The following is a 6,496-nucleotide window of genomic DNA, read 5'->3' on the forward strand; positions in this document are numbered from 1 at the left end:
GACCCATTATATAATTTAGAAGCCAAAATTTCAGTAAAAACTAGATGTGATACACAGCAGACCATTATTGTCACTGTTTGGACATTGCATTGATGAAGTAGGTTGTGTTCATCACTGGTAACTTGGTTTCCTTCTTACCTCTTTCATCATGACATTCATATATTTATAAAAAAGATTTCTAGGTTTTAGAAATGTATGATTGTCTGTCCTAAAAGTGTTCAAAAACTGTTTTTGGACGCAAAGCCTGGTTATGTCTAGTATTTACATGGCCTGTACTTGTAATGGGAATGACGTTGAAATTTTCAAACTGGCCAGATGTTGCTAGAATAGGAGCACTGGAAAGATATGTAGACTATGATACAAAACTTCTGTGAGGAAGCGTACAAGTCATGAGCTAACGGAGTATCTGATGTACAGATATTGAAGGTAGGAGAGTCTGTGTGGACAGATAAGACATTATTCATAAATAAAATATAAACTCACTATGTAAACTGAAAGAGGCACTGTAACTTCTCTTTACGTAGTTTCTGGACCTTAGAATTAACCCATGCTTGTTGAAGGTAATTTGGAATGTGAAAATTAAAGAGGAAAATAAAAATAAGCAATAATAGAACCAGTCAGAAATAACTATTGTTAATATTTTGATTACTTAATTTCAGAGTTTTAAAGATACAAATGTGCTTTACAAAATGTTTAAAAGTCAGATGATTTTTCTCTAATACTATAAAATGAGTATTTACTGACATCATTATCTTTGAAAAGACTATTTTGTTGGCTTATTACTTTATCGCATGAATATAACAAATTTGGAACCTTTCTGGAATATAGTTTATTTCCATTTTTGATATTATAAGTAATATTGCAACAAATGTTTGAATGTGAGGGTTTTTTGTTAGAATTTATAGTTATATTCTTGGAGTATATTCCTACAAATTTTTGAGCCAAAATATAGGACATTTTAAGGACCTTAGCATGTGTTACAATGTGATACTTCAGGAAGTTTGTAATTCACACCTCCACCTGCATTTTTGAAAGTGCTTGGTTTACTGTCTATAGATACAAAAGTAAGTATTGTCTGTTTTAACTTTTGTGAATTGGAGAAAATAAGGGCCCCTCATAATTTTCACTATATTCACCATAAAACAGCAATGAAGAAAAACTAGAAACATTTAGTAAAAGAAATCAGATTTCAGTAAGCTATAAAGTGACCAGAGATGTTCATTGGTTTGGTAAAATCAGACACCCCTATTTCTCAGCATTCTTTCAAACTGCCAAGGTGAACTTACTTTCTTGAAATTGGTTTCCTGTTTGGAGGAAGGGAATTCTAGAATGAATATCCTTGTCTTGCGTGCTTGCATGTTGGCTCGGTAACTACATTGATAAGTCACATCAACATAGCAATGATGCTGTCGTATCAAGTTCACTGGTGGCAGGATCAGATGAGTTAAACTAGCTCTTTAAGAAAACGAATGAGAAGGAGTTAATTTATATTCAGATCAGAAAAATGCATCCCAGAATAAGCTTGATTGGTACAACTCTAGAGAGAAATATCTATGAATCCTGGGGAAAAAAGAGAGCCTTCTGGAGAAGCTGAATTTATACCAGAACCCACAGTTTGGAATCATCCACAGTGCTTCTGTCGAATAGCAATGAACAGCACTTTGTTTCAACTGTCCGTGGAGGCTCCAGGCATCCACTCCTAACTGTGGGTCTGTGATCTACAGGGGCATCCCACAGGTGACCGCTCCCTCCAACAATGGAGTGAATAACAGTCCTGGAAATTTGGCCTATAGTGATTCTGCATTTGACATTATTATATCCCTAGAAGATCACATAATGCTGTAACTTACTGACGTGAAAAATAATTTTGTTAGCAGGAGGCACCTTGAATCCACATGCTCCCGGGTGAAGAAGGGCTTTCGCTTCCAGCTAGCTGGGAACCCTGCAGGTGGAAGGGAGCTGTGCCAACCATACTCACAAAACTAAAAATGTCTAATGAGTTTTATAGATCGCATAGACTTGCTTATCTGGATGTGGAGTCTTCACTTTGTGGTTGAGCTGAGGAACATTTATTTTTTAACTTTTTGTTTTGAAAAAAATTTATGTCTACATAGAAGTTGCAGTAGTTATACAATGAACTCCAGTGTATCTTTCATCCAGGTTCACTCCAACATTTTGAATTACATTTCCTTTCTCTCTTTATAGATAAGTTAGATAGGCAGATATATCGTTTCTGATCCAAGATGATATATGATATCATGTATAATACAGTATATTGCATATATATAAGATAGTCCTTTTTACTGAACCATTTAAGTTACAGACATCATAACCCTTCCCGACTAGATACATCAGTGTGTATTTCTTGAGAACAAAGACATTCTCTTACATAACATGGTATGAGAAAATAATGATACAACACTATTATCTACTATAAAGATCTCATTCCAGTGTCACCAATTGAATCAGTACTGTTCTTATTAAATTTATTTATTTTTTGATTCAGGATCACACAATGCATTCAGTTGTCATGTCTTTGCGTTTAGTCTGAAATACTTCTGCAATCTTTCATTGTCATTGACATTTGTAAAGAGTATAGACCAGGGGGAGCCTGGCTGGCTCAGTTGGTGGAGCATGCAACTCTTAATCTTGGGGTTGTGGGTTCAAACTCTGCACTGGGCATGCAGATTACTTAAAAATTAAAAAATCATTAAAAAAAAAAGAGCACAGGCCTGTTGTTTTGTAGAATGTCCTCAATTTGGATTTGTTTGTTGACTTAATTGAGGTTGTGCTTCTTTTCCTTTCATGGAGAGGCAGAAGCACCACAGGAATGATATGATGTGGTCATTGCCTCACACATCAAGAGGCAAGGGTGTCAGTGTCTGCCAAATTTTTCTACTCTATTTTTTTTTAAGATTTTATTTAACAGGCAGAGGGAGAAGCAGGCTCCTTGAAGGGAGCCTGATGCAGGACTTGATTCCAGGCCCCAGGATCTCGACCTGAGTGAAAGGCAGATGCTCAACCACCGAGCCACCTGGGTGCCCCAGACTTTTCCACTTTAAAGATACAGTTCCTCCCTTACGATCTAATCAGTCTGAGTAGGTACTTTGTCTATGAAAATGCCCTGCTTCCCTAACTCCCCCAAACCCATTAATCGTATATTCATTTAGCAGCTGATGTTGGGTTTTATCTGAATTTTTTCTGACAATGATGACTGCAGTGTGGTACTTTTTCTGTCAATCCTTCCACATGTAAGTATTTTACTGCCCCCCCCCCAAAAAAAAACCAAAAAAACCCCAAAGCTTTCCCTTTTATCTATCACCTATTTTATTAGAATCTGTATGAATTCATGGATTTTTTAAAAGCCCTTGTGTTATAAATTGAAATTTAAAAATCCTCAATTCTCTGTTGACTGTTCCTTTGTTACAACACTCTTAATATGATATAAACTGTCTCAAAGAGACTCATTTTAATTTTTGTCTAGGTAGTTTGTGAAATTTAATTTAAGAAATGTTTTTCACTTAATGCCCTCCAAAATTAAATATGATTAACTTTTGGATCAAACACTGTTTTGGAATACCCAAAGCTTCCATCTATTGGGATGGATAATTGTGAGTTGGCTAGTTTTATGAGCATAGTTGCTGAAAGACTGAATTTAGTAAAAATTATCCAATGTAAGCTTTCCGTAAAACATTCTTAGTATATCTAAATCTTGATCTTGGTTCTTCTTGAAGAATCTTACAATCCCAGTGTTGACCCCCAAGGCAAATTAGATGGGCCTGGAGTATACATGGAGGTCTTATAGGGCTGAGGCAAATAACTATTAATGTTATTTTTAAGCTCTAAAATCAAATAAACATATGCTTCTTCTCTGTTTTTCAAACAGACTGCTATTTTAGTTTTTGGGGAAAAATGAGGTTATTTTCCTTAGAACATTAGATTTAAAAAGCAAAAGCTCAGTTAACCCATATTCTTTCTGTTTTTGAAGGGAAATCAACAGTTTACACATTAAAAACTTAAGTTCTTGAAAGGATTTTTAAAGTGGCCTGATGTGTTCCCAGGTACCCTCTCCAAGACCATGCTGTAGATTCAATAATATAGCAGGGATAAATATATGCACAGTATTGTTTTTAAAAATATCTTTTTTGTCTAAGGGAAAAAACTTTGAGCAGGAATTTAATTAGTTTTAATTTCTTAATATTAAATACTGCAAATGCACAGTAGAGACTTTTGAAAGCCTGTGAGGTCAAATATTAAGCAGAAATATCACAGAATGGGATGCCTAGGTGGCTCAGCGGTTTGGCGCCTGCCTTTGGCTCAGGGTGTGATCCTGGAGTCCCGGGGTCAAGTCCCGCATCGGGCTCCCTGCATGGAGCCTGCTTCTCCCTGCTGTGTCTCTGCTTCTTTGACTCTAATGAATAAATAAAATCTTTAATAAAAAAAATCACGAAATAATTTTTGCCTGATATAGTGACAATTAATAGAGGCTAATATTTATTGAGAGCTAAGCACATATTCAGCAGTGTTCTAAAGAGTGCCTCTCAACTATCTGGGATTAGGAATTGCTTTATTTAAATTTTCAGTCTGCTGCAAACTAACACAGATTCTACAGCTCACAGCTAGAGTATAGTTCAGGCCACATGATCCTCACCATGCAAGGTCGACACTCAAAGTGGTCTCTAGCCTGTTGGACAAGAACCCACCAATCCAGAGTTTGAACACGATGGCAATGTCAAATGACTGAAGTGTTTCTAGTTTTCTTGAACTTCTTAAACAACCATAGACCATACACTGTGTCACAGTCACATTTAATCTTTGCAAGAGCCCTCTGAGCAAAGTACCATCCCAATCTCAATCTTAACAAAGGAATTGAAGCATAGTGTGCTTCCTGACCATAAGATCCCACAATTAGCAGGTAGTAAGTAGATCTTCTGTCCAAATCCAGACAGCCAATGCGTAGAGGAACTGGTATTTGAACCTAGAAGACTGTCTCCAGAGCTTTGCTTGTTTCCTTTTAACTGTATGTGAAGTAAGAACAGTTTGGTGTAGGCCAGCAGATGAGGAGCTCTTCAAATATACCTTTCCATAGTCTACAAACCCATCTTCATCCACACCCATCTTACTCTCTTCTCTTGGTAGAAGAGGGGACCCTCTTTTTGTCTAACATCAATTATTCCATACTGTTTCTTTGGGTGCTCTTCGCCCAACAATCATCCCAACCAAAGCAAATAAGCAAGGGCAATAAACTAGGACCATCCTTGACAAAAATGAAATTTGGTCACCCTCTAGCCTTCCTCCCAGCCCTTCTGGGGGCAGCCCACACGCAGTGACCAATCAAAGCAGAGAGATAAAGGCCTGGCCATTAGTGCATATAGTAGGACAAGCCTGAAGGGCCATGTGACCTCCAGAACCCCGAGGGGTCAGCTGGTCATTCAGCCAGCATTCTGACTTCATTGTTCCCTCTGCCCTATCCTGCTTCTTCTCTCTGATTCCACAAGCACTGATCGCAAGGTCAGGTGGTGATCCTGGAGTTCTGGGATCAAGTCCCACATTGGGCTCCCTGTAAGGAGCCTGCTTCTCCCTCTGCCAACCTTTGTGTCTCTCATCAATAAGTAAAATCTTTTTAAAAAATTATTGGTTATACATATGCTTATAACATCTATCCCTAAATCCCCAAATAAAAAATGTATAAGTGCGGACTTTGTGTGTGAATATGCTTATCCTTTAAATACTCAATTTGATGGACGCCTGGGAGGCTCAGTTATATCCAACTCTTCATTTTGGCTCAAGTGACCCCAGGATTGTGGGATGGAGCCCTGCAATGGGGCACTGCATTCATCAGGGAGCCGGCTTGAGATTATTCTCTCTTTCCCTCTCCCCACCCTCCTACATGCCCACACGTTAAAAAAATACATCTTTAAAAAAATACTTTGAGGGATGCCTGGGTGGCTCAGCGGTTGAGCGTCTGCCTTCAGCTCAGGGTGTGACTGGAGTCACGAGCTCGAGTCGCACATTGGGCTTCAAGCATGGAGCCTGCTTCTCCCTCTGCCTATGTCTCTGCCTCTATCATGAATGAATGAATGAATGAATGAATGAATGAATGAATGTTTTTTAAAAATTACTATTTTTTCAAAGATTTTATTTATTCATGAAAGGCACAGAGAGAGAGAGAGAGGCAGAGACATAGGCAGAGGGAGTAGCAGGCTCCATGCACCGGGAGCCTGACGCGGACTCGATCCCGGGACTCCAGGATCGCGCCCTGGGCCAAAGGCAGGCACTAAACCGCTGAGCCACCCAGGGATCCCTGAAAAAATAATTAGATAAGGATCACCATGCCCATTAAAATGCCTGTTATATTTTGTGGAAGCAAACCTGTGAACTTATTGCAATTCTTGACAAAAGTATTTTTCCTTCTTTACTTGTGGAATGATCTAATCTATACCTTTCTGATGAAGACTATAATTTCCTTTTATTGACACAATTTCCAATAAAAGAT

The sequence above is a fragment of the Nyctereutes procyonoides genome, unplaced genomic scaffold (genome assembly GCF_905146905.1).
Source record: "Nyctereutes procyonoides isolate TBG_1078 unplaced genomic scaffold, NYPRO_anot_genome, whole genome shotgun sequence".
Lineage (NCBI taxonomy): Eukaryota > Metazoa > Chordata > Mammalia > Carnivora > Canidae > Nyctereutes > Nyctereutes procyonoides.